We start from the raw sequence: 10,393 nt of genomic DNA, 5'->3' as shown, positions 1-10,393 counted from the left end.
TAATAAAAATCAGAGCAGAAATCAATGCAATAGAGACAAGGAAAACAATACAAAAAATCAATGAATCAAAGAGTTGGTTCTTTGAAAGAATAAATAAAATTGATAAGCCCTTAGCCAACCTTATTTTAAAAAGGGAAGAAAAAGCTCAAATTCATGCAATAAGGAATGAAAAATGTGAAATCACTACAGACCCAATAGAAATACAGAAGATCATCAACGCCTATTTCAAAAACCTCTACTCTCAAAGGTTTGATAACACAGAAGAAATAGACAGATTCCTAGAAGCATATGAAGTACCAAAGCTAGATCAAGAAGATGTAAAACTGCTGAATAACCCAATTTCTATTAATGAAATTGAAAATGTAATTAAGTCCTTACCTACAAAGAAGAGCCCAGGCCCAGACGTATTCATTGCAGAATTCTACAAGAAATACAAAGACCTAATGCCGATACTCCTCAAACTCTTCAATGAAATTGAAAGGGAAGCAATCCTTCCCAAGTCATTCCTGGAAGCAAATATTACTCTAGTACCAAAACCTGAGAAAGACCCAACTAAAAGAGAACTACAGACCAATCTCCCTAATGAACACAGATGCAAAAATCCTCAATAAAATATTGGCAAATAGGATGCAGCAAATCATCAAGAAGATCATACACCATGATCAAGTGGGATTCATCCCAGGCATGCAGGGATGGATCAATATACGTAAATCAATAAATGTAATGCACCATATCAATAGAGCCAAAAGTAAGAACCACATGATCATTTCTATAGATGCAGAAAAAGCTTTTTATAAGCTCCAACATTCATTCATGATAATAACCCTGCAGAAAATTGGAATAGATGGTCTTTACCTCAATATAATAAAGGCTATCTATGACAAACCAACAGTATCATACTAAATAGCCAAAAAGTGAAGGCCTTTACTTTAAAATCAGGCACAAGACAAGGATGTCCCCTGTCACCACTCTTAGCAATTGGACAAGAGAGAGGAAAAAAAGGCGTAAAGATAGGAAAAGAAGAAGTTAAATTATCACTATTTGCAAATGATATGATACTCTACATAGAAGACCCCCAAAACTCCATTGAAAGACACCTAGATATAATAAATAAATTCATCAATGTGGCTGGATACAAAATCAATACTCAAAAATCAATAGCATTCCTATACACTAACAACAAAATCACAGAGAGAGAAATAAGAGAAACCATACCCTTCACACTAGCAACCAAAAAAAAAATGAAATATTTAGGAGTTATTCCCATGGAAGAACCGAAAGACCTATACAGGGAAAATTACAATACACTGAAGAATGAAATTGAAGATGATCTCAGAAAATGAAAAGACATCCCTTGCTCATGGATAGGAAGAACAAATATTTTGAAAATGGCCATTCTCCCAAAACTGTTACACAGATTCAATGCAATCCCGATAAAAATATCATCAACATACCTCATAGATCTAGCAAAATCACTCCTAAAATTCATCTGGAGTGAGAAGAGACCTAAAATAGCAAAGACAGTTCTAAGCAGCAAAGGCAAGGCAGGAGGCATCACAGTCCCTGACTTGAAGTTATACTACAAAGCAACTGTAGTAAATTCAACATGGTACTGGAATCAAAACAGAGCTGAAGATCAGTGACATAGATTAGAAGATACAACCACAACTACAAACACACTCAACCACCTTATCTTTGATAAAGGGGCCAAACAGGTTCACTGCAAGAATGACAGTCTCTTTAATAAATGGTGTTGGGAAAAACTGGCTCACTATATACCGAAAACTGAAACTAGACCCATGCCTATCACCATACACTGAAATAAAATCTAAATGGATCAAAGATCTAAATATTAAAACAAAAAGACTAAAGTCTATTGGAAGAGAAATTAGGTAAAAACCTTGAAGAAATAGGGGTAGGTAGAGAACTCATGAACAAGACTCAAACCACACGGGAAATACTTACCAGAGTCAATAACTGGGGTTACATCTTATTAAAAAGTTTCTGCACATCAAAAGAAATCTCTAACATAAGTGAAAAGAAAACCCACAAACTGGGAAAAAATCTTAGTGAACTGCTCCTCAGACAAAGGACTTCTGTCTAAAACATATAAAGAATTAAAAAAATCAGATCCCCAAAATTCAAAGACCCCATCCAAAAATGGGCATCTGAGATGAATAAACAATTTTCAGATGAAGAAATACAAACGGCAAATAAATATATGAAAAAATGTTCATCATCATTAGTCATTAGAGAAATGCAAATTAGTACCATACTGGCATTTCATCTCACTCCTGAAAGAATGGCCAAGATCAAGAAAACCATCAACAAATAATGCTGGAGAGGATGTGGGGAAAAAGGAACTCTCCTGCACTGTTGGTGGGAGTGTAGACTAGTGCAACCAATGTGGAGGTCAGTCTGGAGATTTCTCAGAAAGCTAGGACTGGAAGCACCATTTGACCCAGCTATTCACTTATAGGCATATTCCCAGAAGAACTGAAAGCATCATACCACAGTGATATATGTGCACCCATGTTTATAGCAGCATAATTTGTAATAGCAAGATCTTGGAAACAACCTAAGTGTCTATCAACTGAGGAATAGATAAAAAAGTTGTGATATTTTTATACAGTGAAGTACTACTCAGATATAAAGAATGATCACATTGAGACATTTATAAATAAATGGACGCAGCTTGAGACCATACTCATAAGTGAAATAAATCAAACTCATGTGTATAAATACTGAATAGTTTCCCTAGTGTAAGAAACGATAAGAATACATAAAAGTGCATGGTAATCATGATTCACTGTCACACTGGTTTGAATCCATATAATGTTTTCGCTCATTAATTGGAATGGTTTTAATCTGGGTTGTTTTATTTTATTGTCTGTGATACTACAAATAGCTATTTTGAAGAAAATAGCTAGTCTTGATTTAATATCATCCTGTTTTGAAGCCCCATCAAGTTGTTGTTCATCTGCTTCCATTGGTTTTAACATGTTGTATCTTATTATATTTTAATGTATGCAATAGTATAAGCAAAATTTTTTATAGGCAAAGAGTTAATATAGAAACCGATGTTCGGTTTCTGTTACCTGGCTTTAAATACCTTACAATACTTTCATTCTCTTGAATGGGTTTTTACCCTGTCATGATAAGTTTGATGCTATAATATACAAAGTTAGACTCAAATAAAGAGACACTATGGTAACTACTATTAATGTCAGGCTATCTGGTGGTGAAAGACAATGATGCTTAAATTGTTTGGTTCTGACCGGTGTTGTTCTATTGATATGTTCTTTTTTATCTCAATCTCCCTTTTTTCTTTTTTTTAAATTAATTTATTTTTTAGTATCTTTTAATTAAGGGAAAACTAAAAAATAGCAGGATATTTTATAGTAACTTTTTTGTTTTCCTATTAACCTGACTTGAACCCCTGTATTGTTCTCCACATCTTGTTTTGACTGATTTTATTGTTTTGTTTAATAGTATCAAATTTGAAGGTATAGGCAACCACTCTGAAGGCAACCAGATATTCTATGACACCTATTATGGTTTGACTATTATCTTCTTTGGAAGTCCTCTAAGGTCTCCAATATGGGTTTTATTGGTCTTGTTCTGTATTGTTTTGTTCAATTCTTTTATACCAGCTGATATTGGCAACTCTTTTTCGGATAACAAGAGGCATAATTGTAACCATTGTTGATCACCTAGTAATCTCTTTTTGCATTATATACTATGTCCATCCTCCTGTTCTAACTGACTGTTTTGCTTTGTCACATTGGGTTTTTCTTTGTTCTGTTTTGTTTTCTTTCTTTTCCTCTTCAAAGAAAAAGTTATAAGAACTGTGGGAGTAATGGAACCCAAAATGTGTGATTGTTATCGTAAAAAAGAGAGGAAAGAAAGTGACCTATAGGATACAACTGCAAGTATATTTAAATGTGTAGGATAGAAAACCATATTACTGAGTTTTTGTTGGATCATTGAACAGAACTGTCTGCAATCTCACTGTATTAATGTCCACTTTGTATGCTTTAATTTTGTAACCTGGACAACTGTTTCTGAGATGACAATATGTAATTTATTAACTAGTGAATTCTTACTGTATATTTTTTCTCTTGAAATTCTGTATTACTTGCAGCCTTTTACTGTTTTGTTTTGTTTTGTTTATTTTTCTCTTTAAATAAAAAAACAATTATTCAGATGTGTGTTAATTGTCCAGGTGAGCTCTATGAACCATTTTCAATATGTTCCATGCAAATAAATATTTCTCTGATTCTGAAAGATGTGAAGAATATTAATCAATTGCTACTTTGAAGAGTTTTACAGGAATTTTACAATATATATCATATAAAAAATCCAAAAATAATCCTCTACATACCCATTTGCAAAGATTTCTGTTGGGTTAGATGGGTTTCCTGTATGCAGAATATGGTTGGATGTTGTTGCTTGATCCATTCTGCCACTATGTTGCTTTTAATTGGTGAGTTGGGGCCATTTATGTTAATACTTATAACATATATGTATTGGTTTACTTTAGACATGTTCTCTTTCTGCTGTTGATTTTTTACCTTTCCACTCTGTTTAACTGTTTGCCTTGCTTAATGTTTTTTTTTTCCTATGTCTGTATAGAATGTCTTTCAGTATTCTTTGCAGGGTTGGTTTGGTGATCATGAAGTTCTTCAGCTGTTCTTTGTCATGGAAGTATCTTATTTCTCCATCAATTTTGAAGGATAGTTTTGCAAGATACATCAGTCTGAGTTGGAAGTCATCTTCCATTAGGATCTGAAATACATCACTCCATGCTCTTCTTGACTTCATTGTTTGTGTTGAGAAGTGTGCTGTAATTCTGAAAGGTTTTCCTTTATAGGTGATCTGTCTCTTCTCTCTAGCAGCTTTTAATATTTTGTTCTTATGTTGGACATCTGAGATGGTGATTATTATATGTCTTGGCTTAGTTTTATTTTGGTTATGGCTATTTGGAGTTCTATATGCTTCACTGATCTGTATGCCAGTTTCCATTCTCATGTTTGGGAAATTTTCAGCTATTACTTCTGTAAATAGCCTTTTGATATCATTTGTGTTGTCAACTTCCTTTTTATTTGTACTTATCAATCTTACTTTTTTTTTCTTTGCATCCTCTTGCAGTTGTTGAATTGTTATTTCTTGGTTCCTTTTTATTTTTAAAAGATCTTTCCTTTCCTGTTCACTAGCTGCAATCTTGTCTTCAAGGTCTGAAATTCTATCTTCACTTTCACTGAGGTGGTTTTGCCAGCTTTCAATGGAGTTTTTCATTTCCTGTATATCTCTTTGAATTTGTATCATGTATTCTTTTGTTTCTTATATTGTTCACTCAGGGTTTCCATCCTTTTGCATTATTCCTCTAATTTTTTAACTGTCTTCCTTAGATGTGTTCAGCATTTCTTTCTTTTTTGTTGCTGTTGTTTTTCTCTTTTTTTATTTTAAAGAGATTAAGACAAAACAAAGCATATCAGAACAGAACAAATTAAGGAACACAGTATTTCACCAGAAGACAACCTGATATTAACAGTAACTACCACAATGTCTCTTTCTTTGAAATAGTTGAGCATAACTTCATATACAATAGTATCAAAGATAACAAATTGTATAAAACCATTCAAGAGAATGAAAGTATTACAGGGCATTCAGAACCAAATAATGGAAAATGAACAGTAGCTAGTCTATTATTTCACTTTCCATAGAAAATTTGTTTATACTATCACACATAATACAATCCAGTAAGATACAACACAATAGAACCAATGGAAACAGAAGAATAAAACCATGGTAGGACTTTAGAGTAAGATGATATTTAAATCAGCACTGGCTATTATAATGACTTGTTTTCTTCAAAATAGCTGTTCATAACATCACAGATAATAAAATCAAACAAACCAGGATAAACCCATTCAACTAATGAATGAAAACATTATAAGGCTTCAAAGCAATATAATGGGGATTCATGATTATCGTATACTTTTATGTAATCTTACCATTACTTACGCTAGGGAGACTATATGGTATTTATACATGTGAGTTTGATTTATTTTGCTTATGAGTATGGTCTCAAGCTGTGTCCATTTATTTATAAATATTTCAATGTGATCATTCTTTATAACTGAGTAGTACTCCACTGTATAAAAATACCACAACTTTTTTATCCATTCCTCAGTTGATGGACACTTAAGTTGTTTCCAAGATCTTGCGATTACAAATTGTGCTGCTATAAACATGGTTGTACATATATCACTGTGGTATAATGTTTTTAGGCATATCTGGGTCAAATGGAGACTTCCAATCCCAGCTTTTTGAGGAACTGCCAGACTGACCTCCACAATGGTTGCACCAGTCTACATTCCCAGCAACAGTGCAGGAGAGTTTCTTTTTCCCCAAAGCCTCTCCAGCACTTGTTGTTGGTCGTTTTCTTGATCCTCGCCCTTCTTTCTTGAGATGGAATCTCAGTGTTGTTTTAATTTGCATTTCTCTAATGATGATAAGCATTTTTTCATTTATTTGTTTGCCATTTTTATTTCATCTGAGAACTGTATTCATCTCAGATGAATGCACATTTTTGGATTGCACAGATGCCCATTTTTGGATTGGGGCCTTGAATTTCAGGGATCTGACTTTTTTAATTCTTTATATGTTTTAGACAGAAGTCCTTTGTCTGAGGAGCAGTTCACTAAGATTTTTTCCCAGTTTATGGGCTTTCTTTTCATTATACTGGAGATTTCTTTTGACATAAGATGTGATTCCAGCTATTGATTCTGGAAAGTAGTTCCCATGTGACTTCATTACTATTCATGGCCGGGCGGGGTGGCACACCTCTGTAGTCCCAGCTATTTGGCGGCTGAGGTCGGAGAACCCCTTGAGTCCAGGAGTTCTGGGCTGCAGTGTGCTATGCTGATCGGGTGTCCACACTAATTTTGGCATCAATATGGTGACCTCCCAGGTGCGGGGGACCACCAGGTTGCCTAAGGAGAGGTGAACCGGCCCAGGTCAGAAACGGAGCAGGTCAAAACTACCGTGCTGATCATTCCTGTTCATGAATTCTCTACCTACGCCTGTGTCTTCAATATTTTTACCTACTTTATCTTCCAACAGATTCAGTGTTTCTGTTGTGATTATCAGATCTTTGATCCATTTAGATTTTAGTTTCGTATATGATAATAGGCATGGGTCTGTTTTAGTTTTTGGCATATGGAAAGCCAGTTTGTCCATCACCATTTATTAAAGAGACTGTCATTCTTCCACTGAACATGTTTGGCCCCTTTATCTTAGATAAGGTGGTTGAGTGTGTGGTTGCATCTTACATTTATCATTTCTTCTTTTACCTGGGAGACTATTTCTGATCTGAGTTCTTTTATAGCTTCCTGGAACTGTTTCTTTATTTCAGTTGTTATCATTTCAGGTGTATGGCTTATATTTTCTTCTGGTCCATGTTTCCTAGACTTGCTTGGGTGGCTGGAAGTTTGAGATTGCATTTTGCTCTTTTGTTTTGTCATTTTTCTATATTTCCGGGTTTTGAACGATGTTTCAAGGCTTTCCCCATGTGCTAAGAATCACCTGGTTCACTTTTGGCTCTTGGGGCAGACAGCAGGCAATAACTAGCCATTTGGAGTTCACTGGGCCTGGGCCAGTTAGGTGCATGGGGGCTCCCATGTGACCTCCTGTGATTTCAGATGGAGGACATGGTCTTACCAACTGGGGGCAAAATTCCAAGGCTTCCCTGTGTGCTAGATTTCAATTCAAGCACTCTCTTTGCAAAGATTTCTGATCTGTATCTTTAATAATCTTTTATACTTATATCTGATGAACTGCTTAGTTCCAGATAGCTCTGTGAAAATCTTACTTATGTGAAAAACTTACTCTGGGATTGTGCTAGATACCACTTGCACTGTGATAATATGATTTCCTCACTTATTTATGCCTTTTCTATATCATACAACATGCATACAGAACTCCTTAGACCTGACTCCAAATCACCTGCAATCCCTGAGATGTGTAATATTTTTGCTTGACACTTTTCTTTTAAGAATTTATATTAATTCTGATGTGGAATACCGTATATTTATTTAGAAAAGAAAACTGATTATGAGCAATATTAAAAGGTTAATTTCCAAGACAACATTCTATATTTACTTTCTTACTGTTATCAGGAACAACTATTCATTCTTTTTATTTGGTACTTGAGGAATTACAGAACACAAAAAATATGTTAGATCTGAAAATAAGTAAATGACACTTCTCCTGTTTTTAAGATAGTTAAATCCCAAGTATATAAGCCAAATAAATGAGGTTCGTGCAGTGGGTAAAAAGAATAGAACCCAACAGACAATCATTTCAATCATTCAGATAAATACTATACTTTTAGGAAAATGAGCAGAGGCTTATATGGAAATAAACATGAATAAACTATCCAACATATATCAAGTCAAAAAAATCATTCTGAAGGAATTTCATTCACTTGCTTAACTAGTTATATTATTATTATTATTATTATTATTATTATTATTATTATTACAGGTGTGATACTAGGTATCAGATAAAGAAATTTTATCCTTAGGGAAATATAGAATTATTAATGTCTTTTAGGTTGATATTTGAAAAGATCAGTATGAATAATGCAGAAGAAAACAGAGTAAAATTGCTGTAAAAATTATTTTTTATTTTAAAGAGAATAAAACAAAGCAAAACATAACAAAGGAGATCAGAACAAAACAATGCAATTGACACATGATTTGAAAACAAGACAATAGAAAATCAGCAGTGGCTACCATAATGTCTCTTGTTTTCATAGAAATAGTTGTCCATATCTTCACACATCATGAAATCTAACAAAACAAAATAATATAAAACTGATAAAAGCAAATGAATGAAAGTTTTATGGGCTTCAAAACCAGACAATAGGAAATCAACAATGGCTACCATAATATCTATTGTTCTCTTCAAAATAGCGGTCAATACCTCCACCTATCTTGAAATCAATAATAGAAAATAGACTAAAAGCAATAAAAAAAGAATAAAAGCATTATTGAACTTCAATACAAGATAATAGAAAATCAGCAATGGCTACCAGAATGTCTCATTTTCTTTGGCTTTTTTTTTTTTTTTTTTTTTTTTTTTTTGGACCAGGGATTGAACTCACGACCTTGAGCTTGCCAGGCAAGCACTTATGCCGCTGAGCTAAATCCCAAGCCCTAATTTTCTTTTTTTTTTATTTTATTTAAGAGGAAAAAGAGAAAAACACAAAACAAAACAAAGCAGTGTAAGGTTACACATAATACAGAACTACAAAAAAAAAACATAACAGTAACAAATCACCTGTTAATAGATTACATATTATCATCTTGGAAATAGTTGCTCAAATCACAGTATCAAAGAATACAAAGTAGACATTCAAACAGAGAGACAGCAAACAGATGTGTTCAATGATCCAAAAACATTAATATAGTCAGCTATTTAACACCCCAAACACACTTGCTGTTATATCCGTTAGAGCTCTTTTTTTTTTCCTCCCTCTCTTTTTTACAACAAAATTTACACATTTTGGATTTTATTACTCCTTAGTTCTTATTACTTTTTTGGGGGGGGAGAGAATAAAGTCAAATATGGCAAAACAAAGCTGTCAGTCAAAACCAAGGATAGACATAGCACATGATGTAGAACAGAGTACAAGGTTATTAACAATGGTTATCAACGTTGTCTCTTGTTTCCTTAAAAAGAATTGTCTACCTCATTAGATATTATAAAGTTGGACAAAACAGTAGAGAACAAGACCAATAAAACTTAGGCATTGTAAACATTACAGAACTTCCAAAGGAGACAATAGTCAAACCAGAATGGGCATCTTAGTGAATCTTTTTGCCTTCAAAGTAGTTGCCTATACCCTCAAACTTGATACTATCGCACAGAATGGAACAGAGTCTAATCAGTCAAAACAAGATCTTGGGAGTATTACAGGACTTCAAAACAAGTTAATAGGAAATCAAAAAGAGTTACTATTATATATCCTAATTTTTAAAAATTTTTCCCTTAATTAAAATAAACATAATAAATAACTAAATAATTTTTTTAAAGAATAGTAGTTACCATAGTGTCTGTCTTTTTCCTTGAATTATTTGGGTAAAACTTCATATACTATAGCTTCAAATATTTCCATATCAAGAAGCCCAGAATAAAGCCTTTCTAATTAATAAGTGAAAATTTTATAAGGCTTCAAGGCCACATAATGGGGAATCATGATTACCACATATTTTTATATATTTGAATCATTACTTACATTAGGGAAACTATTCGGTTTTCATACATGCGAAATTGATTTATTTCACTTATGAGTATGGTCTCAAGCTGCGCCCATTTATTGATA

Source organism: Cavia porcellus, unplaced genomic scaffold (assembly GCF_034190915.1).
Source record: "Cavia porcellus strain 051 isolate PalLab524CR breed Dunkin Hartley unplaced genomic scaffold, mCavPor4.1 scaffold_31, whole genome shotgun sequence".
Lineage (NCBI taxonomy): Eukaryota > Metazoa > Chordata > Mammalia > Rodentia > Caviidae > Cavia > Cavia porcellus.
Note: the sequence above shows the minus strand (reverse complement) of the source record.